The sequence below is a fragment of the Molothrus aeneus genome, chromosome 16 (assembly GCF_037042795.1).
Source record: "Molothrus aeneus isolate 106 chromosome 16, BPBGC_Maene_1.0, whole genome shotgun sequence".
Taxonomy (NCBI): domain Eukaryota; kingdom Metazoa; phylum Chordata; class Aves; order Passeriformes; family Icteridae; genus Molothrus; species Molothrus aeneus.
The window spans coordinates 3620795-3633312 of record NC_089661.1 but is presented as its reverse complement, the minus strand read 5'-3'; the positions used below and the strand labels follow the sequence as shown (position 1 = coordinate 3633312).

Below are 12518 nucleotides of genomic sequence, written 5' to 3'. Positions count from 1 at the left end.
CTTAAGATGGTCCTGTCAAAGTGTTTTTCATTCATTTCAACAATCTGATTCCTACACTATCTGCTTTGATTTTCTACTAAAGCCCTTTATGGGGGCATAAAAGCTTTATAATTAAAGTTAATAAAGGTAAACGATTGTGAAGTTAGAAATGGAAGAGGAGAATACTAAAACAGGCACAGAAAGGACAGAAAAATACCAACAAAAGCATTACTTCCCAAATTTAAACAGCTCCACAAATTCTTCCATCCACTATGTGATCAGTGTTATGTCCATCTCTCACAACTGCAACTCAGAGAAATTTTGTCTGAACAAACTTAGGTTACAGATTCTTCTCTGTGCTAAAGAGATCAATCCCATACATCTTTTATAGCTTCCTGAAAAGTATATATTTATGTCTGGTTTGTCTTCAGGTTTATATTGTACAGCCAATTGTAGCACAATAAAATGTATTGATTTTATCTGTACAATTTATGTACAGTGGGATAAGAAAAACAAATGTACATCATTTGCAAATTTGTTCAGGCAGAAGCTTGAAAAACAAAGATGCAAACAGAGAAAAATATTTCAACCAGTCTGCATTACTTAATTTAGGAGTTTCTATGAGAAATAACATTCATGGGGCAAGTGGAAATAGCATTTATGTGCAGTATTATAAGGCAGTCACTTTAAATCCTGTATTTCCACACTCATTAAACCTCTGCTCAGAGGAGTCCTGCTGATAAAATATGATTTGGTTCTTTTAGAGCAATATCTTTTCCTGATGATTTTGAAAGAACCTTATTTTTCAAAGGCAGAGGGGAGGTGAGGTGCACGCTTGGGGTTGCACCAGGCAGCTCAGAGGAGCCAGGCCCAGCTCCTCTGGGCTTGCTCAGTGTGGGAAAGGGGATGAGCACACCCAGGTGTTACAGAAATACTCAATTACACAGGGGCAATCCTGATGTGCAACTTTCACATTGCTTATTGGGGGAAAAAACCCCATAAACATAACTCTGATCCCTATTTCGAGAATTATTTATGTCTCAACAGCCCAGTGGGTCACCAGGAGTCATCATGACATCCTCTGGACTCTTTCAAAACTAGCAATTTCATTTCACTCTCCAGTATTTTCCACAAGTGATGAAACTCCTGCTTTTCCTACCGCCATTAATTTCACAGGACCTAGTAGGAGCTCAGTGGGCTCTACTCCATTCCTGAAATTCATGTAGGATAATCCCCAGAGCTCTCAGCAGTCATGCTAAACCAAAAACATGCACAGAAAAGTAATATTTCCTATTTTTGTGTACCAAAAACTCTTGCTGATGGTGTAATTTGTATTTATGCTACTTTATCACACGGTGCTGACAGGGCTGCAATAGCCCAGCTCAGCACTGCTTTGCTATTTCATTTTTGAGAAATGATTTCCAAGAGATTTGGTGCCTTATTATGGCTTCATTAGAGAGGAACAAAAAGACATGTAACTGTCTAACAGCCTGTGGGGCTTTCATGGCATGGAGATTGCTGGGATAGAAATGCTTGAAAGTACTCCTGAAATGGCCAGATGCAGCCCCAAATTCCCTTTATGGAGAATAAACTCAGGGTACTTTTTCCATTATTCCCATCCTATAGGAATAATGCAAACCAGGTGCAACAGAAGCAAGAGTCCTGACTTGGATTAATAAAATCATAAATCAAAGTTTCAACTAAATACCCATTCCCATCTAAATGCTGTTAAATTCTAGGGCTTGTTGAAGTGTAATTCTTCTCATTTGTGCTTTTTTTTGCCCATGGAACCTCCATTTTCCAGTGAGAGCCCATGGAAATGCAGGATGGTGTTTGTGCAGCTCGGTGCACCTGAGTTCAGCCAGGTGAGACAGGGTTCCCCTGTGTCAGGTGCATTTTTCCTGGGAGCACTCAGGAATGATGTGCACATTCATGGTGTGATTTCCATGTGCTTCTAAAGATGCTGAGAATTGCACAATATCTGCCCTTATACAAGGATATAATGATGGATATAATGGATATCCCTTATACAAGGATTTAATGATGTCTTTACACCTGTCCTTCCAATGATTGCTGCCAATAAACAGTGAACTGTTCATAAAAACTGCTGGAATCCAAAATGCAAGGAACTCTCAGAACTTTGGGCCAAAGCTTAGAATTAAACCCAGGATTTGATCTGAGATCTTGGAAGATGTCATGGCCATCTTTTATGAAAAATCCTTTCATTAGGATCCTTTCTCCTGAGAACCTGAGAAGCTTCAGCTTCTCCATGTTTTGCTGCTTTGGAATGTGATTTGGAGAATTGTTTACCCAGCATGTGAAATTGTTTTTACTTGTTGACCAATGACAGCCACCTGTGTCGAGGCTGTGAGCAGTCACAAGATTTTATTATCATTCCATTCTATTCCTTGCTAGCCCTCTGATGAAATCCTTTCTCTATTCTTTTAGTATATAATTTTCTGTTAATGTAATATATATCATAAAATAATCAATCAGCCTTCTGAAACATGGAGTCAAGGTTCTCATCTCTTCCCTTGTCCTGGGACCCCTGCAAACACCACCACAGGAAGAGGCTCCCAAACTTAGGTGACAAAAGTGAGAATGTGGATTTATAGTTTAGTTTTACATAACATAAATTTTAAACATATAGTTTAAAGTTTAACATAAAGGTTTACATTAAGCTAAGTGGAGGAAAGTTTAGAGTTTTAGAGTTTAAGATATAGAAAAAATGAAAGTAGTTACAGAGGTAACCAAGGAGTTTGGAATGTAGAACTGTGGGTTTGTGTGTCATAACATGATTGGCTAAGAAAGCACACACTGTAACATGGGTCCATAAGAGAAAGTAGTTAAGGATTGGGTCAAAAACATAAATAACCTTGTTGGCAGTGTTTTATTGGTCAATAACTCCATAAAAGGTCTTGTAATTAAGGGTCTTGTGACCTTCTGAACCATGCTGTAAAGACGTGAGCCAAATTCACCCTTCCTGCCTATGTAGAAGATAAGAAAATAAACCACAACATCTAAAAATAATTCAGAAGTCCTGTCTCAAATCCCTTCCAAAATTCCCCACAAATGAATTATCACAAACCACATTTTAGGGAACTGAACCTGATTTGCAAAGCCAACTACAATGAGTGTTGATGCCCTGAGTCCTTCCTATCCATCCACAGCCCATTCCTTCCCAGGCAGGCTGTGTGAACAGCACTGCCTCTGTGCCCTCCTTTTTACACAGAACTGATGTCTTTGCCTCATTTTTGGGTGAAATCAGCAGTGAAGCTGCCTCTGCAGCAGCCTCTCCAGAGGTGACACAGCTGGTGGGGGGTATTTGGGCAGGTTCTTGCAAATATAAATAAAAATTCCTCAGATTATTGAGGTGAACCCTAAAGAGACAATCTTTAGGCTCCAGAAACTAACAGATGCCAGTCAAGTCCAACATTCAGAATTACCGAAAAGTTCCAATCCTTCTAAACCATTCTTGCACGAAAAATATTGCAAAAGAACCCTTCCCAAGCATGTTCCAGCACAGAGTGCAGGGCTCAAACAGCAGCAGCAGGCAGCTCAAATGTCCTGGTTATCTGCAACATCTGTGCAGCAGGGAGATCAAAGCAATGTATGAAATAAGAGTTTTCAAAAGACACTGAAGGAGGCTGAGCCACAGCAGCCTAGAAGAGAAGTGCATTGCACTTACACATGCACTTGCAATGTTTATGAGTCTCTAGGCCTGAGTAAATGAGCCAACACTAAATAAAAGGAAGCAGTCAGAAAGCTGTCATTGTGATCTACTACAAATTTCAACCTCATTTAGATTTACCCACTCCTCATACCTCAATTCAATTCAAAAGAGTCAAAATCCTTCTCTAACCTTGTCTCCCATAATGGAATGAATCAACATGTAGGATTTAACTGAGGGGAAAAAGGACTAAGACTGAACATGCTATAAGGATATAGGAAGGAATGATACAGAAAATATCTGTTTCTGGTTATACTTTTACATGTGTAGTCACCAGAGAATAATGGCCATTTTGCAATAAGAAACAAAAAAATACTATTAACTCTAGCAACATCTGCTACAGGGGCAGGCACAACAATGTTTGGCCATAGTTAGAGAGGGGCTTAATGATATCCAAGATTTAAGGCCTGATTCCACATCATTTGTATTAAAGACTTTCTACTGTTGAGGTGTTTCAAGTATCAATCTTGCTTTAAGGAACAGCTGGAGTCTACCCAGAGAATATCCTTGTGCTGAAAATATATTTTGACTTTTTTTTTCTCATACACATTTTAAAGCATTTCAAAGCACGACTGTTTAGGTTGCACATCAAAGTGTTAAATTGGTGCTGTAGAAGGGGAATCTCGATGCAGTTGCATTGAATCAGCCCTTCAGGAGCTGGCCCTGCCCTCCCAGCAGGGATGGGTTAGGGTTAGGGTTAGGGTTAGGATGGGTTAGGGATGGGTTAGGGTTAGGGATGGACTCACATGTGGCTCGGAGCTCTCTGTGTGTCCCTTCTCTCTGGGTCTGGCTTTTCCAGCAGGGCTGTGCAGACCCCGGTGCTGACCAGGGACTGCAAAGCAGCCACAGGACAGAGAAAGCCTTTCTGCTTGCCTTGGCCAGGAGTAAATGATGAGTGCTCAGGTATGGCATGTACCAAACCCCAGCAGGCCACTGACACCCCAATCTGGGACAGAACAAAAAATCCTTAGCTGGAGGCAGAAACCACTGTACATGTGACAGAATGAGAGGCCCTTCTAATAGGCATTAAAAAATTAAGTTTCTAAGACAGTACATTGGCAGCAGGCATTTACTTTATCTGTACATTTGGGAGCACGTTGAGGAGCAGCTTTTCAATCTGAAGGATCAAATCTGACACAATTCATCAGACAATAACAGTGAAATCAAAAAGACAGTAACTGGAAAATGTAATCCTCCCCTGAAATTCTCCTCAGCTCGCCATCTGCTTCCATTCTATTACATCCCACTGGGGACTCACTGTCTTGCAACATCTCCTCTGGGTGGAATTGCCACAGATGTGGCAGGCAGGGCTGCTGGCTCTGCTGCAGGAGCCCAGCCAGGCTTTGGGGGACACAAAAGGCAAAGGGACACGAGAGCATCGCACCAGGCACAGGGGAACCCAAACCCAGCACGTCACAGCAGAGCTCACAGAACCCACTCAGGTGCTCCTGCAGGGAAAGCAGCAGGGCTGAGCCAACACAATGAAAAATTTACAAGCATTTAACTGCAGAGGTTATTTCCTCAGGATGCCCTCAAACACAAGCAGTGCCTGCAGTTGTCAGAAGTGTTTTGCTGACACAGGAATGCACTGTTGGTGCCTCAGACGTGTGTGGAAGCTCTGTGACAGGAATTTCTTTGAAGGAAAGTGCTCCGAGCCATCTGGGAAGAATAGCAGCCAAGCAGGGCTGAAATGCTATTTTCAGTCCTCCACAACTCCACTAGACTAAAATGGTGGAAATTCTATTTTAAAAGATATATAATCCCCAAAGCATAGGGAGAACAGGGAATGCTGAGATCTATCAATTCTCCACTAGAGTTTAGGACACTGCTACCAACCCAAAGGCATTATCAAAGGTTATTCTTTATATATTAACTTCCCCCTACCTGTATTATTGTTGTGTGATGTATGCCATCCACCTCACAGCTCTGAGAGCTTGGGGGGACAAAGAATCTGTGTTTTCCTGTTAATTTATTCTTGGTTCTCTACAATTCCAAGTGCATGTCCTTTGAACAGCAGGTGTAAGTGACCATTTCTGCTCCCAAAGAGCAGCACAGGAACCAAGAGGAATCTGTTTAATTTATTAATCTGAGTTTCAACTGCAGCTGAGTTCAGTGGGGCAGAAACAGAATCCTGAATGCCTCAGCCATCTTAGGGCACTTAAATTGAGTTCAGCTGTGAGCAGGAAATCTGAATCATGCCCAGGTGATGAACAAAAAGTTTTTACAAATAAATCCTCCTATTATTTTGGGTACTCAATGTTTATTCCAATAACTACCAGACAAGCTGTTCTACCCAGAAACCACTGTACCAGAAGTGTTGGCCTGGTGTGGGTGAGCTCCTTTGCCCTCCAACCCCATTTTGCCAGAATTTACCTCCCTCAGCTCCAGCCCAGCCAGGTGTGGCCTCACCTCTCCCACCCCAGCAGCCCCAGGGGGGTCAGGTCACATTTTTGAAGTTAAATCTGTGTGGAACAGTTTCTCCCATTAAGCCACAATCCTTTGGGAACTGACCATTCCTGCTGGTGTTGTGATAATGCTGATTAGAGATTTATTCAATGCTGGATAAAAGCTGCCTGCAATGGCCCTTCCCTACTGAAACATGGAATTTTCATCACACATTAAGCAGGATCTAGAATGACCCTGCCCACCACATTGGCTCCAAACCCTCCAATTTTTAGACAATGACACCTTTTAAATTCTATTAGGAGAACCATTACTTCATACCTTGCTAACAGCAAATAAAAAATTGTTTTCAGTAATAATGTATTATATACCACAAAGGAGTCTTCAAGGAATAAACAAAAAATGAATTTACCTAAAATTTCCCAATTTTTTCCTGCTCAAGTTTTTTTATTATTATTATTATTATTATTATTATTATTATTATTATTATTATTATTATTATTATTATTACTAAGGTGAAATATCATGATCACTTCAAAATATATTAATAAATCTCAAGCCAGGCAAAGGAAAGAGATTCATGTTACTATTCATATTTTAAGATATATTATGTGTTAAAATTCATTTGGTATTTTACTGAAATGCCAGAACATCGAAATGCTGAAATGCTTGCACCTCATTTTTGCAAAAGGTCATGTTGATTTTTCATGATGAAAAGTTCATACCTTCCCACTTAGGAAAAATGGGAGATACAACAAAACCAAAATATGTTTAATGAGAAACTTCTGATGTACTGAATTCATGTTGTCTCAGACTGGGTAAACTAAAGCAGAAAACAAACAGTTCTTTACAACAGCTGGCAAGGATCTTAACATGCAAGAAAACCAGGAAACTCCTGAAGCCTTTACAAATCCATTTGAAAACCACTCCATCAGATTCATTTCAGTTTCTTGAAGTCTGGAAGCCTCCAGGGATTTTGGACCCATTAAAAGCCTGTGACAATGCATCAGTTTAGACAGATTTGGAATGAACATAAATTCCTTTTTCTTTTTCCATCATTTGTTCTACTCTAAGGTCTCTCTTTAATTTCTTACTGAGTGATGAACGTACATCTATAGAGCCTCAATGTCTGATAGGATATTACCTTTCTTACTTTGCAATGCAAATGCAATAAAGCATTAGGAATGTTCTAAATAAACTCTTCTGAACACAAGAATGTTTGCTGTATCCGTTATTTTTCTGACAAATTATTTTTGTGAAATTATTATTCCACTCATGTAATGCAAAGCATGATTATATTAAATTAATTGGAAAACTATGCTTTGCATTTGCACATTTTCAGTATTTTATTTCCTTCATAAATGTTTGAAAACTGTGGTGCTTTGGGAAACCATTTAAGCACTGGAATGCCTCATGAGCAGCAGCTCTCCCCATTCACATTCAGGAGCAGTTCTTGCAGGAGGACCATGACCAGAATGACTCACCTTGGTTTTAGAAAATCCATTTTAACCTAAGAACAAACTCACTGCTTGGAATTGCAAACCATCCTGGCACAACAGGGTTTTTATGTATTTCAAATTCCAATATGCTGTGTTTCCCCCCCTCTCCTCCCACTGCTGCTGTGCTGTAAATCAATTAAATGTTTGTCTCCCAGCACCAGCCCTTCTAACAGGTTTGATCAAGGCAGTGGCCACTACCCTGAGAATGCTGGCTGTCTGCAGGGCCAGGATAGGGAAAAATGCAGAATTGTGGAATATCTGCAATGTAAAATATTGCCATCAGTGGGAGCCTGCCCAGAAGGATCCCAGCAGCACAAGCCCTGGTGAGACAGAGCGAATGTACCTGGGAACTGCAGCCCCTGAGGGCAGGGAGTGCCTGGATATGGATTCAGGGCTGCCCCAACACAGGGAATGATGTGTCCTGACTGCAGGATTCAGAGGGCTGAACAAGAGCTTTATAAAGCTATATTATACTATATTATAGCCAGAACACAGGACATCCCTCTGGGTGCCCTGGATGGCTCCAGCCCCTGCCAGGGGGCTCAGAGACCTTGGCACAGAGCCCAAGACACCTGTGGCTTCAATTTTAACCCGTGGAGCAAATTACCACCTTTATATGAAGAACTACAAGTCAAAAGAGTTTAAGTAGAATGATAGTTTGTCACAGGGTGAAAAGTAGAATTTTGGGGTTTTTAGAATGGAGGTTTGGGGTCCCAAGATGGAGGAATTTGGGTGTGTTCTGTCCTTCTTTCTCCTTCTTCCTAGCCTCCATCTTCTGGGTGATGGTGGCACTTTTGGATTGGTTTAGGGGAGAGACAAACTGTCTAACATAGGTGATAATATTGGGAAATTATTGTAAATCAAGTACATGTAGTTCTTAGTATAAAAGACAACACTGCCCCTAAGGGCGGTCAGCGTGCCGCTGTCTGACCTGCTGAAGGGATCTCAGCACGCCAGGGGAAGAATGTTATAGATAACAGAAAATAATAAAGAACCTTGAAAACTACAGCTGAAGAACTCTGACTCCTTCTTTGACTGCCAGGCTGGGAAAAGAGACTTATTACCTATTTTGGGGTCACTCTGACCAGCAGAGATTCCGAGACTATACTAAAGAGATACTAAAGAAAAACCCATGACTGTCTCCAACCATCACAACACAACTGTGACCCAAATGTCCAATCAATCCAAGCAACCCTCACTTTGGGTAAACAATCTCCATAACACATTCCACATGTGCCAAACAGGAGCAGCAAGTAGGGATAAGAATTGTTTTCTCTTCTCTAAGGTTCTCACTGCCTTTCCAGGGAAAGTCCTGGGAGAGAGAATTATGTGTGTCTCTGTTCAGAGAGTGCATCTGGAGCCATCCTGGCACTGGAGCTGTCAGGGGCTGGCAATGGAATTGTTTATCACCCTCCTTTATGATCATTCCAGCAGCAGAATGCTGGGAGCACCTCATTATGTAAACTGCTGTGTTAATGAGCCCCACCTCTCCTGAGCAGAACTCCCTGCCAGGATTGCTCCCACCTGGATTTTGGGACATTCTGGGACATTCTCTGTTCCACTAAAGGTGACAGCAGCACTGAAGGCTATGGGTTATTATGGGATGTAATGCTGTTCTCCAGTCCCACTGCCCAGCTGTGTCTCCGCACAGATCCCTGCTGGGGCCACCAATAAATGGATTTTAGTGAGCTGTTCCTGCCACCAGAAAGGGTCCTGGAGATGTGAGGGCTCAAGAGATGCCATGACATCCAGCCAGTGCCAGGATCCCCACATCAGTGCATGTACCCACACCCACCTGCTGCAGACATCTTTTCATGAAAAATCCTTTCCTTAGGATTTTCTGCCTGAGAAGCTGAGAGGCCTCAAGAACAAAATGTAACCAATGATTATCTGCTGCTGTGGAATGCAACAGGTGCATCTGGGATTGGTCTCATAGAGTTTTTTGTGATTAATGGCCAATCACAGCCCAGCTGGCTCAGGCTCTCTGTCTGAGACACAAACCTTTGTTATTCATTCCTTTCTATTCTTAGCTCAGCCAGCCTTCTGGTGAAACCTTTTCTTCTATTCTTTTAGTATAGTTTTAATGTAATATAGATCATAAAATAATAAATCAGCCTTCTGAAACATGGAGTCAACATTCTCATCTCTTCCCTCATCCAAGAACCCCTTGGATGTGTGTGAGCACCGTCACACCCACCAGACCTTGATCCCACAAGAGACCCTTCTACAACTTCTTTCCCACTTGCAATAACAAGAAAAACCAAGCCCATCACCTTCACTCATTTTTCCCCTATAATTCACCTTGGCTGCAATGCCCTTCCCAGTTAATAAAACTGAGACTGGAGATGTGTTATGATTCCAGCCACATCATCCTATTGTCATCTCTTATCTTAGATTTAGATCATAAGCTTTATGAGGCAACGTCTGTGTTTTTGGGCTGATTTTATACACTGGCTGGTGCACAGGCTTAATTCAAAACTGTGGCTCCTAGGAATTGTCACTAGTGATAAAAACAACTGTATTAATGAGCATGCATTATCAATAATATCATTAGTGTTATTCTCTGATAAATGTCATCATTTCAAAATCAATGTCAGGCAATTATTTTAAAATATACACTGGATGGATTATTTTCTAATAACGCTACAAATGTGTGTCTTGGTCAAACAAAGAGACAAATTCAGCTCCAGCTAAGCATGAAATACTCTGTAATGTTTTCATTATGAGGTTACATATGAGGCTGTTCATTAGACAGACTAAATAAGTAGACAATAAATAAAAATTGAAAGAGAGAAATGTTCAGGGCATCAGGATAAAATCAGCAGAGCTTCTAGTTTTATTCTGATAACCAGACTTTGCAGCCCTGCTGGATTCCTGCAAGAAGACTGCTGCCCTTTGCCAGCTGTGCCAAGCCAGGCCCAGCAGCTGGAGCTGTCCCAGCAGTCCCCGGGTCCTGCCTTGTGTCCTCCCTGCCTTTGAGGTCAGGGCCTTCCCCACCAAGCCCAGCTTTGATTTGTGGCTTTAATGAAAACCACTTCATGGTTAATAATTTATTACTGTTCTCTCTTGGATTATTGGTTTAAGTGCAATTAATTGATGACTAATGACAGGAAAGCTGGGATAAAATACCTTCTCTCTTTTGTGCTGTCTGCACTCTCTGCCATGGAAGCAAGCTGGGTTTGCCACCTATTTCTTCCAGCTAAGTAATGATCATTTTGAAAGAGCATTACCAGTGTTTCTGGGCTATATATAGAGATACACATGTAGCTGTGCATTAGGCACCATCAGTGAGCTTCTTCCTTCACTTATCATTTCTACCATGAAAGAAAAAGATGAGGCTAATATATACAGAGCATTTAAGAGTATTTGTTTCCCCTGAATGCACTCATTTTGGTGATATTCATCATCATTAGGCACAAGGTTTGCTTCCTTTCCTTTTTATTTTGGTGAAGAAAGCTTTCTCCCCCAGCCGTATTTGCACTTGTACAGATTTGGATCCTCCCACTGGTGGAAGCTGTATGTACTAGCTGGATTCAACGAGTGAATTGAAATTACAGAAATATGTACATAAATATTCATCTCTTCAGGCTGTTTTCACCTCCTTTCCCCTCGAAAAAACCAAAAAACCGCTGAGTGCTGTATCAGTGGATTAAGGCACACAGAGCAAGGATGGGGAGGAATCAGGTATCAACTTCCCAGTGACCAGAGCCATTGCAGTGACCTTGTCTGTCACAGCACAGGGCTGGGGACACGTTAGTGCTTCCATCAGCTGCTCCTCTGTGCCATCCCAGGGACAGAATGTCTCCTGTGGGAATGAGGTGCATTGGCATTTTGCTTTCTCTGCTTTTACAGGAATTAGGAGCATAGAGAAGTGTCCTTCCTAGAAATTAAGCTACCTAACAACTTGGGGTTTGCTGTGTGATTTTTTTAAATAAGTGAAAGCAAATATCCATTTTTCCTTAACTAGCAACTATTATTTCTGTATCTTGGGGAATAAGAAATGTTAGATCATTGCTGTACCAGAAACAGGCACCTGCAGACTGCTCAAAATAAGTAGGATAGAAAATTATTTTCATGTTTCTCCATATAAAGAATTTGGGATTAAAGTTATTTATCAACACTGAACACGACACTGTCTCTAGAGGTCATTACAGCAGTCAGTGACAGCACTCTGAATCTAGGAGTTATTAGTGTAAGAAAAGTTATCAGTGTAAGAAAACTCCCATTTTGGCCCAGCTCTGCAGAGAGAGCTCCGTGAAGGGGGCAGAGGGGGTGAGGTGCAGGTGCAGGGCAGCCTTGAGCTCCCTGTTTCACAAAGGACACTCATGTCCTGTTGTGCACGAAGAGGGACAGCCTTCCCTTCCCTTCCTTTGCAGCATCAAACCCATTTGTTACAACTACAGATTGTCCTTTAGATACCCACCTGCACCTGGACATTGAACCTGCCCTCATGAAATACCCAGCTCCAACAAGAAATGAAAGTACAGCGATTGCTGCAGTTTTTTGGGTGCTTCTCTTTGAAAGTTGCTTTATGTTGGCATAAAATGCATCCATGACCTCAGAAAATGTCCTGAACACTGACTTGAAAATGAAAATTCCCATTACAAAAAAAAAAATAACCTTATCTGGTTCTTCTGGAAGTAACTGATGCAGGGAGATTAAATGACTTCACCAAAGAGAGACAAGAGTCAGGTCACTCCCTTTAGACCCTTAACATGTCAGATACACATTTCATTTTGTGTCATCACCTACAATGGTTCACAAGGACTCATGACTAGGTAATTTAAGGAATGTGATTGAAAATTTTCATGGAGTAAGGAACCTCAACATGTTTTTAAAGTGCAGGAGAGTTAGATGCCTGACACATACCTTGATCTGGATTTCCCCTACAAGCAACTGAACAATTA

At 41.4% G+C, this 12518-nt stretch overlaps 1 protein-coding gene across 13 annotated transcripts in view; it reads right to left on the bottom strand.

The window, feature by feature from the left end:
* Positions 1–12518, bottom strand: part of RBFOX1 (RNA binding fox-1 homolog 1) — a 1178577-nt gene that overhangs the window by 855734 nt on the left and 310325 nt on the right. The window lies entirely within an intron of this gene.